General features: G+C 41.8%; 1 pseudogene; it reads right to left on the bottom strand.

Annotated features, from left to right (window-relative positions):
- Window positions 1-6,080: 6,080 nt before the first annotated feature.
- Window positions 6,081-12,644, bottom strand: LOC147962395 (uncharacterized; annotated as a pseudogene).
- Between the last annotated feature and the right edge of the window lie 3,863 nt (window positions 12,645-16,507).

Raw genomic sequence — 16,507 nt, 5'->3', positions numbered from 1 at the left:
TTTTTTATTTTTAATAACTTATTACAACTCCAGACTTCTTCTGTTATGGCAAAAACTAATTGCACGTCGGCATTTCTTTTTTTTAACTTTGGTTATAACTCCAGACTTTGACCATCATGTTTTGCAGAAAAGAAAAAATAGCAGAAAAGAAAAAAACTGTAGCTGAAAAGAAAAACTATATAAAAAACTACTCAGAAATAAATAAAACAAAATAAATATAGTAGAAAAGAAAAAACTGCTCAGAAATAAATAGAAGAAAAAATAAAGCAGAAAAAAAAAAAAATTATATTTGCTATTTTTCAATCGTTTACAAAATGACCGTGAAATTGAAAATCACTACAAAATGAACTCTGAAAATGTTGAATTTTGGCAAACTAGATGAAAAACTACTCACAAATAAATAGAAGAAAATAAATATAACAGAAAAGAAAAAACTATACAAAAAACTACGCAGAAATAAATAGAAGAAAAAATAGCAGAAAAGAAAAAAACTATAAAAAAATTGGGGCGCTGCCCTGTGGGCCTGCTAGGCCACAGGCGTGCAGTTACAGGCCTTAAAGGCCCAGCAGACTCACAGGGCAGCACGCAGAATTTAGGCCCACAAGCCTGCTATGTAGAGGAGTTCGAAGAGGTAGCCGCGGCTGGGTTTATAAACCAGTGCGGCTGCCCTTCGTCCGGTGAGGTGGGACTAAACTTTGGGGTGGCAGCGCGAGGCCTTTAGTACCGGTTCGTGACTCCAACCGGTACTAAAGACCGCCCTTTAGTACCGGTTGGAGCCACCAACCGGTACTAAAGGGCTTCGTTTCCCGCCACTTGGCCTGGCGAAAATAAGCCTTTAGTACCGGCTGGAGCCACCAACCGGTACTAAAGGCCTCTCCTATATATACAACACTTAGGAAAATTCAGTTAGATCTCCCCACTTCTTTCGATTCGTCTCAACCTCTCGCGCGCCGCTCCCGTCGTCGCCGCCTGTCGCCCGTCGTCGTCATCGTCGTCCCCGGCGCCGCCCCGAACGCCGCGCGCCGCCGTCCGTCGTCTCGTCGCACCCGGCCGTACGTATCTCGCTCTCCTCGCGTACCAGCCGCGCCGCCGTCCATCGTCTCGTCGCACCCGGCCGGGCCGTACGCCGGCGCCCCCGCCCCGTACGCCGCCGCCCCCGCCCCGTACGCCGGTGCCCCCGCTCGTACGTACGGGGCGGCGGCGTACGGGGCCGCACACACACATACCACACACACATACACACACACATACGTACACACATATATATACGTACACACACACACACACACACATTTTTTTTACTTATTTTCTATTTTTTAGAAAAGTTAATTAGATGATCGAATGTTAGATTAATGTCGAATGTTAGATGAATTAGCTAGATATAGATAGAAAATTGTCGAATTAGAGATTTGAACTAGTTGAATAATTAATATAACTAGTTTATTTTTAGTAAGAAATTGTCGAACTAGTTTATTTAGGTATATGAGATTTGAACTAGTTCAATAATTAATATAACTAGTTTATTTTTAGTAAGAAAATTTAGGTATTTGAGATTTGATGATCTAAGTAAAGTATTATTTGTTAATGCGTTTTTCCGTTTAATTATTTAATTTTTTTTATATATTTTGAGTTTATATAAATGTTAGATTAATGTCGAATGTTAGATGAATTAGATAGAAAAGTTAAATATATAGTAATGTCAATTGTTAGAGATGAATATCGTTAGATATATTAATGTCAAATGTTAGATGAATATATATTTGGCTAGATATTAATTAATGTTAGACAGTAATAGGTGTTTAATGTTTCACCTATATGAACATAGGAAATGTCATCTGACGACGAAAAAGATTACATTATGTGCGAACACTGTGAAGACCAGCGCGGCCTGTGCGACAGAAATTTCCTTGTTGATGGTAGGTGCTTCAGCATCAAGCTGGATGAGACATTCAAAGTTGATACAGTAAGTCACTTTGGCAATTATTATTTGAATGCAAAACTTATGCTTCATTTGCTTCAACTTATAATTTTAAATTTTCACTATTCTACTAGCGCATCCCCTGCCATGCAAGAATTTTTGTCTTGGATAAGATAGGTTTTAGTGCTATAGATGATATGGAGGTAAAGAGAGTTTACTTGAAGACGGAGCATGGGTATACTTTCAGCGTCAAATTATATAATGGAGACACATACACCCATTTTAAATGCAAAACTTGGCAAGCACTATGCAAGGCTTATGCATTTGAGCCTGATATGGTTATCACCTTTGATATTCGTCCGGAAGATGTTATTGAAGGTTATATAGACATCTGGGTCGATGTGCAAACGCCTACAGTTCTACCATTATGTGAGTTTTTCTCAACCATGCATGCATATGTTTATGTCTTTGATACAGTTTATTCAAAATAAGCTCACAACTAATTTGTATTGTCAGCTTATTTCGGTTCAAGCAAATATGTCCGGCCTTGGTAGACAGGACCTACTACTGCCCCGGGGCTCAACTAAACTGTGAGGAGATAAGTCATTATGTTTCATGGCTTGAGGATCTTAATACTGTCAAGACAATTTTTTTTCCTGAACTTAGAAATGTTAGTACTCAAAACGTGCGACCAATGGTGATCGTATTGAACTACGGTCACATCTATAATCGAAAGATGGTAAGATTTTAACTATTTGTCCTTAATTAGTGCATCTTTTGCATACATTATTTTTGAAGCTAAACTTTCATTGCTAATTAGTATATTAATTACTATACGATGTTCTTCAACAGGGACTTCCGATGACAGTTGTGCCTTAGTGGATCAAGACTAAAGGTGACATGTCAATGGTTAGCTTACGGCCAAGATATCCTACATTGCACATGAGTGCATTCAGGATTTCTGAAAGCGAAGAATGCTTAATAGTGAAAGATTGGAGCAAAATTGTTAACGATCGCAGAGAAGTACTAGGGGGCAGCAAGGAGAAGCGCAACCCAAGATTAGGAGACAGATTCATCTGCATGCTCCAGTATGATGAATCAGGAGAGCTATACATGTTCTATGCTATTCTACCTGAGAGGGAGCAGCAGGAGTAGCTAGTTCACGCTCTTAATTAGTACTTGTCTCATGTCCGTGTCCTGAACTTCAATGTTGGTGATGATTATGTTGAACTCGATGATATCTTTGCTTCTGTTACAAACTGAATGTTTCCTCTTTAAGCTAGCCAGTGTTGGTGATGATTAGATAGCTATAGCGGGAATGACTATGATGATTAAATAGTGGTAATTAATTAGACGACTACGATGATTTTTAGCTAGCTAGAGTTTATTTATTTATTAATATGCGATGATGATGATGATGATGACGACTACAACTCATTATAACGTAAAACAATCCTAAATTAAATTGATAAAACAATCCTAAATATATATAATTCTTAGTGGATCGAGACAAAAGGTCGCATGTCAATGGTTAGCTTACGACCAAGATATCCTACATTGCACATGAGTGCATTCAGGATTTCTGAAAACGATGAATGCTTAATAGTGAAAGATTGGAGCAAAATTGTTAACTATCACAAAGAAGTACTAGGGGGCAGCAAGGACAAGCGCAACCCACGATTAGGAGACAGATTCATCTGCATGCTCCAGTATGATGAATCAGGAAAGCTATACATGTTCTATGCTATTTTACTTGAGAGGGAGCAGCAGGAGTGATTTAGCTAGTTCATGCTCTTAGTACTTGTCCTCTCATGTTCGTATTCTCGTCCTGCACTTAATTAATCTCAAATAGTGATTTGTTTGTGAACGCTTATAATATTATGACCATGTTGAACTCGATGATATCTTTGCTTCTGTTACAAGTGGATGTTTCTTCTTTAAGCTACTGTTGGTGGTGATTAGATATATAGCGGTAATGACTATGATGATAAATAGTGGTAATGACGACTATGATGATTTTTAGCTAGCTAGTATATATACTGTTGTTGGTGATGATATGATGCAAGAGTTTATTTCTATATTAATATATGATGATGATGATGATTAGTTATTATATATATCATTTATGAAAGAAACCGCAAATTAGTTTGAACTAGATGGATCCTAGCTAGCTAAGTGATTAAGTATATATATATATATATATATATATATATATATATATATATATATATATATATATATATATATATATATATATATATATACTAGATCGGTATCGCACCTTGGCGCGAGGGTGCCGGTCCAACCGATATGACCAAGCAGTGGAGATCAAGCCGCATGATGCATTCGTAGGATAGCAAGTTTAGCACATGTAACAGGACAACTTAATCAAGGAGGTGCTACTTGCCGAAACCCAACTCCCACATGTGTGTGTTTATTAAAGATGGAAATGCCGAGAGTATATCAAGGAATTAATCAAAAAAAGCTCAATGATCAAACCCCTGATATAGCTCTTTTTCGATTAACATCTGATATTACTCAATATACCCCAAGATGGAAATATATCTGATATTACTCAAAGAGCGCATTTGTTATGCAATGTGACATGAAATACCTAAGCAAGGGTTGGTATCATATAACTTTGTCCACACGCCTTCATCCGATTTGCTCGATATATAACTTTGTCGACACTCCTTCATTTGATTTGCTTGCATGTTGTGACACACGGATCTGCTAAAGGACATATCGTGTTAGGCAAACTATTTAAACAGTGCATCTCATGGACAGGGAGAAAATAATTTGGTCTATATGAAGGAGAATCACTCTGGATAATATACAATGATCTGGATACAGTGTAGCCTCTTTAACATAAAAGAATATAAAAGATAAAATTAAAATTATTTTATCTTAGTATTCTACATGGCCTACAATGGGCAACAGATAAGAATCACAAACCTATGGTGACACAAGAAGCCTCTGAAGCAAAGAAGGCGGCTCAGCGGTGACTTGAAAAGTGAGAGAGGTGGCACGCTGGCCTACATCTCCTCAAACTCTGCGTGGTGCCCATCAATAAGGTAAGAGTCCATGAAACCACACATAATTATTTTCGCTTGCGAAGTGACAACATAAATAACCACGGGATCTTATTTTCTAGAAAAGGATCAACAACTAGAATACTTGATCTTGGCAACAACAACATAATACATATTTCCATATCAGAGACATAAATTTCTTAATTCTGAAACAATGCGCTTCTAAAATCTTCTATCTATCAACGACATAGTATCAGTGGTTGTCCTTTCAGCAACATAAACAATTAGAGACATGCAACAATGGTACAGACACATGATACAGTAAAAGCATAGAAAAGAAACCAATCTGAATCACAGAGCGAAGGTAGAGAAACCTCACCGACTGAGGTAGGTATACATGTGCTGAACTCAACCTGGACAGAGACACAACCAATAGAAACTCAACATAAGTTAGTTTTCGTGAGAAACACAACCAATAAAAGCTAAATAAAGCAATAGAAGGAACCAAAATATAACTTTATCGGTACCCAGCATATATGGTTCAATTCTCTTTCAACTAAAATATATATATGCAAAGGTGAGTCTGGTTACCTTGCATTAATTTAACAGAATGAATTTTGCTTCCCACGGAAACACAAATATGAACATAATTAGTGCAAGTCCAGTGCATGATTCATTTTTTTTGAACAAAATGTATATGCAAAGGTGAGTCTGGTTATCTTGCAGTACTTTAACAGAAATATTTTTGGCGTCGTACTGATATGTAAACATGAACATGTACTACTTAAAAAACAGATAATCTGGAATCGAATATCAGTAACCAAAAAAAATGCATCCAATTGGAACACAAACATGAACATATTTAGTGCAAGTTCAGAAAACGATTCAAGTTCTTTCAACAAACACAGATGCAAAGGTGAGTCTGGTTATCATTCAGTAAGTTAACAAAAATATAAGCTCAGTTGGCAACTCTCTCTGAAAAAATCATGCAGCAGCAATAGTGACAACAAAGCAACTAACTATATGAAGGTCATATAAAAAACAGAGTTTAAATCATCACACTGTCTGGATCAAAAATAGAAGTTGCAGAATATATAATGCGTAGAGCCACACACAGCAAAATTTATCTCTTAGTTACAACTTTTTCTAAGCACTATTATCTCTGAATGCCTAGCTGTTGGCTGCAGTACAGATAAAGCTCAACAAGTATGGAATGCACATGGTACTGATCTGCTGATAACTACAAGGAAGTTAAGTAAGTGGCTTGCCTGTAGACGACTTGCAATATTTTCCCTAGTGAGTTTCTCAACATTCATGAGCTCAAGTATCCTTTTCGGCACACCTTCTGCATAAACATGAAAGAATAGTGAGCAACAAAGTTGCTCCAGAAAAAAGTAGTTACAAAGAAGGAAGGTACTGGTAAGTTCTTACTGTCAATTCCAAGATGGTTGACAGCAGAGATGAATTTTCTATATAATTCAGTGGACCAAACAACATGCTGCCAGATATTCCTAAGCTCCTCGATGCGAATATGTTTTAGGAGATAGTTGCAGGCACGATGAGTTATCTCCTTCATTACAGTTTTTGTCTCTCCATTCACAGATAACACTACATGGAAAATAATTGGTTAGCACTCACATTTTTGCCTCCTCAATCAGAAGTACAAACCATAAGATTCGCTGTGCTGAATTGACATTTTGCATATAAAAGAATATACATCCAGCAACTTTATATAAGTATACCCCCTAGGCTCCTATTACCAAGACCAGTAAGAAAATCGTGCGGCTATGAGATGGATAAAATTTTGCAACATACTGATGACGGGGAGGTCCACTTCAAGCCCTACAAGCTCAAGAAGCTTAAAGCCATCCATGTCTGGCGTGTGGACACCACTGATAACCAGATCAAGCATGTCCCTGTTTTCCCGCGGCATCCTCAGCGAGATAACAGCCTGATTCGTCGCCGTCACTGGAAACACAACAGGTTATTCTTCCAAACTGGGTAACAATGCAACAAAAGGGAAATGGTCCTATGCATTTTCCATGATAAAAACCCGATGCCGCGTGCATCTATGTTATAAAAACGGAATCATAAATTCAGGTCATGCAATATAATGAATCTATCCATACAGGCATCATTTATATATGATGCGCAGTACACCAAATCTACTTGTGAGCTGTGACAACTACCAACAGCAATTTTATAGTGGTTGTCCTCGACACGGAACAGAGCAACTAAAATTGACTATGCCTGACCCAGTAGGTGGCTCCTAGACAATTACAAACCAGAACTGCAAAACAACAACAACAAAATTCTCACCGTGATACTGACAACGCCGCAGGAGGGTCACGAGCACACCTTGAGGCAGACCGGGTCGTCGTCCACGGCAAGGACTCGAATGCCGACGGGGAACTGGTCCCTCCCCGTCGCTGCCACGCCCCTCCTCACATCCGTCCTCATGAGGACAACAACCTCCAGAAAAATCCCCTCCCTCACTCGAAGCCAATTCGACAGAAGAACACCAAGACTTGACCCAGCAGAAGCACCAGCAGGGACAGCTCCTGACAGGCAAGGAGCAAGAACATGAATTTCACACAAGATGCAGAGGTTGGTGGAACTTCCTCAAGAGCGGATGCTAAAGAATTGAAATCCAATCCACCCTTACCAAGGTAACCTGGTGGTTAGGGAGTGGAGACAGATGAGGACACAAGTGCCTTGCAATCCCCTCTTCTTGTGGATGGCTGCGGCCAAGTGGACGACAAACTACGGACGTGGCAGGAGCGCTCAGATCATGGACCAGCTGCAATGTGGCGAACAAAATCAGCCACACACACATACACAGAGAGACAGAGAGAGAGGAGAGAGGGACACACCTGGCAATGGCCTTTGTCGCCCGCTTCTGGTGCCACGAGCCAGGCTTGCCGCTGCTGCTGCTGCTGTAGAGGCAGCCGTCGGGCACACTGCAGAATCGGGGGCGGCACGCCTTGACTCGTGCTCCTCCTGCCAATGCGCTGGACCAGGCACCGTGGGCAAGTGCAAAATGGAAACTGAACTTCTAGACCAGTATTAGGACTGGCCGTAGTCAACCTAGTGAACCTAATGTGTATCACATCGATAGGCTTGAAATAGCGTCTGTTTAGGAACACCAAAGAACAGAGAAGTTTCATATGCACATCCTTCCCTCAGTTCACCCATAAACTTAGGAAAAAGCTTCTCACCAATCTCAACATAGACGTGGTTGCCCTACCAAGAAACAACATGCATCAGTTACCAAGCAGAAAAGGCAGGAGAAAATTACAAACATAGGGCACGGGGGCTAGAGAAGCCATATACCTTGGGCATCCAAAAGGACCATGTCGGTGTCTTTCATAGGACCGTTATGAGTGGATCCACAATGCTGCCAGATACGCGAAACATACACACAGATGGTTAGGTTCCTGCTCCCCACGACAAGAGCCTGCAGATCAGCCATCACCATCTACAACAAAAGGACCAGCACCAAAATACAGCACCACCGTTAAACTCAGTAAATCTCTATGACATAAACCAAACCGCGGAATAAAGCAAATCCCAGTACACACGGACATTCAAAATATCACCCCCATCGCATGAGCACATATTTATATAGCCAGCACTATATGTCGCCACCCAAAATGTCATCCAACTCACAAAAGCATGCCCAAACCTACCAAAATGAAGACTACCATCATACATAGACCTAGGTCATCCCCGCGGCTCGGAAGACCTCAGGGAAAACAATGTTCTTGGTCTCAGAGCCGCATTTGCCATCAGCATCTAATATAAGGATTTTCAAAGAAGCCCTCGACGTAACACGAGACACTGCCACATATAGCTGCCCGTGCGTAAAAACAGGACCCTTAAGATATATACCAACAGCAGACAGGGTCTGTCCCTGGCTCTTATTAATTGTCATGGCATAGCACACACGAACAGGAAACTGGCGACGTCTAAGCACAAAGGGTGCATTTCCCTTCTTTGCCAATAATTCAATCCTGGGGATATAAACGATATCACCCACATGTGAGCCAGTCATAATGACAGCTTCGATAAGCCGATCACCTAATTCTTTACAATCAGTCGTGTACCGTTACACAAACCATTTGCCTGGCTCAGGTTTCTAAGAAGCATAATCGGAACACCAACCTTAAGAGTCAGCCTATGATTTGGGAAATTTATAATTTTAGTTGCATTCAGGTACTCGATTGGATAGTAAACATCTTTGTCTCTAACAGAATCCGTAGAATCGTCAACAGAATCAGCACTCAAATAGTGTCTGCTATCAGTAGGAACCAATGCAAGAATATGTTCATTAATATCCTCAGCATGGTCGTTGGTAGGGGCTAAAATGGCTCTCTCTTGTAAATAACCAGAGTTCAAATAGTTATGCAAAAAATCACCATAGACAGAAGAAACAATAGCAGCTATTGGATCACCAGACGTACAAACCAAGAGGTCGTCCGGTATCTGTATCCAAGAAGCCTCGACCTCATCGCCTCGCCTTGTGACAGGCAACTTCCCTTCCCCAAGATCTAGCACCCATCTGCTAAATAAGGCAACATCCTTCTGTGCCTGGGTATCCGCACCATGCACACCCAAGCGCATGTTAATGGAAAGCGACAATTTTTGAACAGAATGCCACAATGGAGAATTCGTGATTGCCGCATCAATGATTTGAGGCCTAGTACCTCCCTCAACAACTGGTAAGATTTGTCTAAGGTCACCACCCAAGACCATCACTACTCCACCGAACGGAATATCCGCAAGATCTGGATTAGCCACAGAGAGGACATCACGCAAAGTTCTATCTACAGCCTCAAAGCATTTCCTGTGTGTCATCAGCGCCTCGTCCCAAATAACAAGTTAAGATACCATCAACAACTTACAAAGCTTAGAGCCTCTTTTAATATCACACTGTGCATTATCTTCAAGAAGGATAGGTATCTTAAAGCGAGAATGAGCAGTCCTCCCACCAGGCAACAACAGCGACGCAATGCCCGACGACGCAATAGTAAGCACTATCTTCCTCTCGCCCCTAAGGAAAGCACATATTGCACTCCACAGGTAAGTCTTCCCAGTACCGCCGTACCCAGAGACAAAAAAAAGCCCGGTTTCCCCGCCTGCACACACTCTACAATTGTCTTATAAGCAACCAATTGGTCCTCATTTAAACTGTCAAACATAACCAAGGACTGTTTAGACAGAGCACATGCATCATAAGACAGTTCCTCACGAATTAGACGATTATCATCAGACTGCTCACCTTCGCTAGAGCGAGACGGCAAGTTAAAACTTCTTATATCAGAACCATGTTTCAAGAAAACGTCGGCCAACTCGTCAAGAAGCATATTTCTCAATCTTTCAGGAGGAACATCACAGTTTGGATTACCCAGGGCACGATGCAACCAATGCTGGATATCATCGTACATGCTAGCGCAGTAACGTTCAAAGAAACCCATCTCATCCTTGATAGAACAATGCATGAGCATAGTCACAAATAGTTGTCTAAGTCGATGCCCAAACCCCCAGACAACCGCTTCATCAAACGCTATGTACCACTTGTTATCGTCTCCTAACAAACCACGTGCGGCACAAGCTTCTTTAAAGGTGTGATAAAGACGACCAGCATATGTTCGGAGATCTTCAAATGACCTAGCCCCCTTAACAATCATCAAAAGCATGCGCAAGTAATACAACTCACCACTCAAAGGATGTACATAATATACGCGGCCAATCTTTTCACCCCTACCCCTTGGATGCCATGACCTACTTTTAGCGTCCCAGGTCCAAGCAATTGGAAAATCGCAATAAGTTAATGATCGGGCCTCTTTGAACATCTCATTCGCAACAAACCATTCGGTAAGCATAGTCTTTCGCAAGAAGTCAGAATCAACAATTTTCGTGAGGTCAGCACCAGCACGATAGTAGACAGTATTCATGCCAGGCATATGAACGGTCAGCCTTTGAACCGGCGGCATTTTAAAGTGTATTTCAAACCCAAATATGCGCCACAATGCATCATACTCACATATATACCGACATATCAGATACTCCTGAACCTCATCTACCGTACGACAACCAGATTTAGTCAATTTTTTTAGCATTTCTAACATGACCTTAGAGTGGTCAGCACCTTTGGTCACATACTTAAAGAGATATTTCATCACCTGTGTCTTATTACACCACTCTACATTTATATGTCCCTGAAATTTCTTGAGCATTGCCATATTATAAGGAACAACATGCCTATTGTCAAGGTAATGACCATTTTTATAGACCTTCCGACCGTCGTCACGACGTCGATATAAGGCAAACCCATTATCATCAATGACAGTGGTATCTCTAAAATCTTTTGGGAAATATTTAGAACAAGCATCCTTTTTCATGCAGACACATTTATCGTTCATTTCACCACACGGACTGTGCATCATAAACTCAGAAACTAAAGCATATCCTAGAGGATCAAGCAATGCATCAGGTATTTCAGCAGATATTAATGAATTAATATTTTCAACACCAATCTCACCGTTACGCCCTCTCCGCCAGACAAGTATATGCGCGTGAGGCAGTCCCCGCTTCTGGAACTCAACGGTATACAACACTGAAAAAGGACATAAAAGCTCAATTAGACAGCCCAGCCAACAGAAGAAGTAAAACATCATTAAAAACAACGACCACACACACAGCACAGCAGTCACAATACCAGCCGTAATGGGGCCAAAAGCCAGGCCTGACTTAATCTCGTCCAAGTACTCGGTGAGCTTCATGTGATAGACCCTAACAACAATATCCGCCCTATCAAAAGGTGTCTGACCTGGTTCCAATGCACCGGTGATCTCAGGCCACTTGGGATTGCAAGTGAAAGTGGTAAATATGTCAGGGGCACCGTGCACCCGACAAACGGCAAGGCCATCATGGAAATTTTCATGGAAGTAACGACGACCGCCTATGTGACTGGAAGGTACAATGGTCCTCTTCCCAAGAGCATCACCATCAACACACCCATCACCTACCGCATCAGTAATACCCTGCATGTGCTCTGATCTAAGCATGTCCTGATTTCTTATGATATACCAAAGTCTACTTTCATCGATGCACGCACGTGCATCGACAACCGACTGAGAGGAGAGGAGACCATAACATATATATGGATTGGGCTGATCACCCTTGTAATGGCACATAAAACGATAGTAATCCTGCATGGTCGTCCTATTCCGACTATTTGTGGAAGCATCACCACCCCCAGAAGGGTATGAAGAGGACGCCTCAACGGTCGGACTTCCAGGTGCAAGATTAGGATCTATAGGTCCATCATCATCTTCTTCTTCAGGAACAATCAAGTGAGGAACATCCACCTGGAACCCTCTCTCTCCATAAGGGAAAAGCAATGGGTATTGCAGAGGCATGAATGCAGTGTTCAGAGAAGATATCTGCTGCAAACCGTCAGAACAACTGCAAACAACAATATCCCGAGAAGATGCCTCTAACGTGAAGCCACCACCGACAACTAAAGCAGCAAGCCCAGTGGTTGTAGGCAAACTAAATTGTGGACTATCGCCCTCCGAAGGTCCGATAATACGAATCGAGATATCCTCGATGGGTTCATCACCACGATCCTCTATCATCTTACTTGCCTCCCTAAAGGTCTGTACCAATGGGTTAAACTCATTAAGCATGTCTCTAAGACCAACCACAATACTCTCATCCACACCCCAGTAGGCTTATCCTCTGGATTTAAGGCATTCATCCTATGTCTAATCTCATTAGCTGGGTCATGTATATACAACTCAGCAAACTTAGGGGTATCATCACCGCTAGGCACCAACGAACCAATACGATGAGACACTTGACAACTGATCTTAAAAATCTTAGGTCCACGGCTGCCACCAAACGAGCGTTCAATGGTAGCACCCATCGAAGTGAAAGCGAACATACAGTTGTACTCACGTATAGTCCGGATGAATTTTTTAGCACGAGAAGTACCATCGAATCGAAGGAGCTCCCGGAGATAGGCCGGGGGATCCTTAAAGGGAGGGATATATACCTTAGCGCCTTTACAACAGCGATTATAAACCATCTTACGCTGTGTCCAGGATGACCTGGACTTTGAACACTCAGCAAACCAAAAGGAGGCACCACAGTATTGGCACAAGAAATCCGGAGGGCCGTAGTATGACCTATCTACATAGCAAGCTAAACGGGCACAAAAAATAGAAAACTATCAGCCACAAACCAAGGATAAAAGGAAGACAATAATCACATAGCTAAAACAACAAAGGCCTGGTTAATAAGTACCTTTAAGGGACTCGGCAAACTTGACTGAGAAACCTTGCCAATCCTTTGGCAAAGGCCCTTGAACAACAATCTCTGAAAATGCACGTAAAACCAACTAAGAGACCATACAGCAAAAAGCAACAACTAACAACAAACCAAGAAATCTCACACCTTCGCATCCAGGACGCCGCAATTTAATGGACACTTTCCGTTTTTTCCGTCTGTTGCGGTCTACCCCGATCACCTCCGCACTGACATAAACCGAGAAACCATGCCAATCCTTCGGCAAAGGCCGATCAACAACATGTTCTTAACAAGACATGCAGAACCAAGTAAGACAACACACAGCCAACAACAACAACCAACAACAAACTAAGAACTTTCACCCACCTTCGTATCTAGCGCGCCGAAACTCAACGCACATTTTCCGTTTTCTGCGATTTACCGCAGCCACGGTCGAGCTCAGAAAAGGAAACCAGCCATCACCCAACCACGTCGCAAACAACAAAATAAGAAATAATTATCATCAACCCCAAGAGAATACCCTAGGAGACAAAATACAAAAGAACAATGGATACACACGTACTTGTACGGCTTTGAGGAGGACCCCCAACAGGCTGGCGTGGCACGTAACGTCTAGCAATCCCAGGGACCAACACACGCCTAGGAGCGGTGGCGTACCCAGGACCAGCTGAACGACCAGGGGCAGACACATGTATAGCAGCGGCTGCATGCCCAGAATCAGCACCACGACCAGGGACACGGCCACGAACACCCCTACCACTTGACCGAGGTATGGCGCCACGCCCAGCAGCAGGCATCTGCCGAGCGCCACGCCCACGCCTGGGTATGGGCTCAGCTCCAGCAGCAGGCACCCGCCGACTCACACCCCTACGCCTGTCAAGAGGCTCACCTCCAGCGGCAGGAACCCGGCAAGCAGCAACATGATCAGAAACAGGGGCACGCCCTCTATTAGAACCTCCACGGCCAGTGGCTCGTCCACGACGACCAGCAGACCGCCCACGGCCACGGCCACGACCACTAGGCTCAACTGTGGCTTGAGCATGAGCCGCAACCGGACAACGCGCCATGTCAACAACCCAACAGCATCATACACACACGCTGGACAAATAAGAAGCAAGAACCACGTAAGTATACATCAGAGCATAGCAGCGACACACCTTGTTTTAGAATGATTTATAGAAAAAGCATTTGGACATGACTGAGTAAAATGAAAGTGGAACTTGAAGAATAATAAACTATGAAAAGAACTCTTGAGAGACTAAATATCAAAATGATCGAGCGATTGGACATTAGTACCTTGGGTCTAGCTGCTTGTTAACAGAAAGATCCAGTGGAAGTGACCTAGTTATAAGATGTGCCTGACCTGGATAGATAATTTATAGAGAAATATTATTTGTGGTGGATTTTGCAATGAAATTTCAAGACCGACTTTTACATTGCATTGCGGCGCAGCGCTGATTGCTCATCTAAAAAATTGCACGACCTATTAGAAGTATATGGACTATTTTCTTTGAACCATCCATTGATCTGGATCTGTGAATTTATGAGTAGGTCTTGTGCAAGGAATATACTAAGGTGTGTAGTTTCCCGCACGCAAAAGAAAGAAAAAGACCCATCTGCCTTCAGCTAGAGGGCGAAGCAAAGACGTTTGACTTTGATGTCAGGTTAAAGGTTCAGCGGTTGAGCGAACTGATGTCCATTACCAAGGGGTGGGGGGCATTTGCAAATAAATATAAGATGGAAGGAGGAGATATCTGCCTTGTCCAATAGGACATCAACAGTAGGAGGCTTATGTTCAAGATTTATCTGATTAGATCATGCCTTGTCCAACAGGACATCAACAGTAGATGGCTTATGTTCAAGATTTACCTACTTAGATCAGAGTGAGCTGTAAATAGCTAGATAAACTAATGTAGAGTGTAAAACTACACAGCCTTTACCTGCTATGATCCACCATATGGTGCTGCAAATACCAAACTTTTACAGAGTATACAACGCACAAAATAATCCACGTATCAGCGACGAATGGATAGAACTGGGAAAGAAACTGGACGTCAATGCATTGTTTAGAGCAAGTAGAAAATAATAATAAAGAAAATAGTTCACAGATGAAAATTTAACTGTTCTGATGACACACACTAAAGAGCACATCATATACAGTCACTTAGTAATTAGTAGCTGCCATTTCCGGAAACTTTGGAAACAGTAAACAATTAAAAATGTGAAATGGAAAGTATGATAAGAATACAGAAGCAAAAAGACCGAGTTAAATCGTCACATATATAAACAAGCAGCAGGATGAGTATAACATAGAAATGTTAACTGGTAAGGACTCATGAGAATTATCCGGTGGTGCTAATTATGGTTCAATATACTACTCCTTCATAATACCATGCAGAAAAAATTAGTACAGACTAAACAGCGTCAATAAGCACATTGTTCTTCCAAAAGAAAAATTGTTGTAAGCAAATAACTATGCAATGGATTGTCCTGCCATATCCAGACATCAAACAGAAATCTCATCCTTCATCTTGAACCTCTACCTCTCACCACAAAATAGAATTTTTTGATCCATAAGATGAATATGTTGAACCATGGTAAATAGCTAAACTGAATCTAAATCAGGAAGAGGTGCAGATCTTGATATCATGGAGATTGATAATTGTCAAACATGTGTAAACAAATAAATGGAAGATGTATGACTAATTAGAGTAAATTATACAGTGATTAACCCAAGAGTAATATTTGCAAATGTTTGCAGTGTAGTTGATCATGATAGACTACACAATATGAACAGGTATTGACAATCACAAGGAGGTGCTACTGCTCTTTGATGCAACAATCTCTTATTCCTAACTTGTATTCCTTAGAGGCTTTTATTCAAAATTAATATGTTTCTGCTGTTTCAGAAGTTACAGGACACAAGAGGCACATCAACTATGGATCTGTAGACTGGGCTAGATAACTGTATGCTGTTTGTAAGAGGGACGCCATCAGAAGACATGCATTAACCTCGATCCTAGCCCAGGTATGTTAGAACTATGAACTATCAATCAGTTGATCTCAAAGGAACTGTATCGAGTAACTGCAATACGTCAGTTTACAATAAAAAAAAGTGAACAGCAAGCAAGCAAAATTTGACGGGGCTCACCTTGAGGTCCTCCTCGTCTCTGCAACGGGTGCTCAAAGGAGGCACTTTGTCCTCCCCGACAGCAACTTAGTGGCCGAGGCGAACTCGGCC

The sequence above is a fragment of the Triticum urartu genome, chromosome 7A (assembly GCF_056163025.1).
Source record: "Triticum urartu cultivar PI428250 chromosome 7A, HENAU_Tu73, whole genome shotgun sequence".
In the NCBI taxonomy this organism is placed as follows: domain Eukaryota; kingdom Viridiplantae; phylum Streptophyta; class Magnoliopsida; order Poales; family Poaceae; genus Triticum; species Triticum urartu.
The sequence above is the reverse complement of the archived record's forward strand: the minus strand, read 5'-3'. Positions and strand labels throughout refer to the sequence as shown.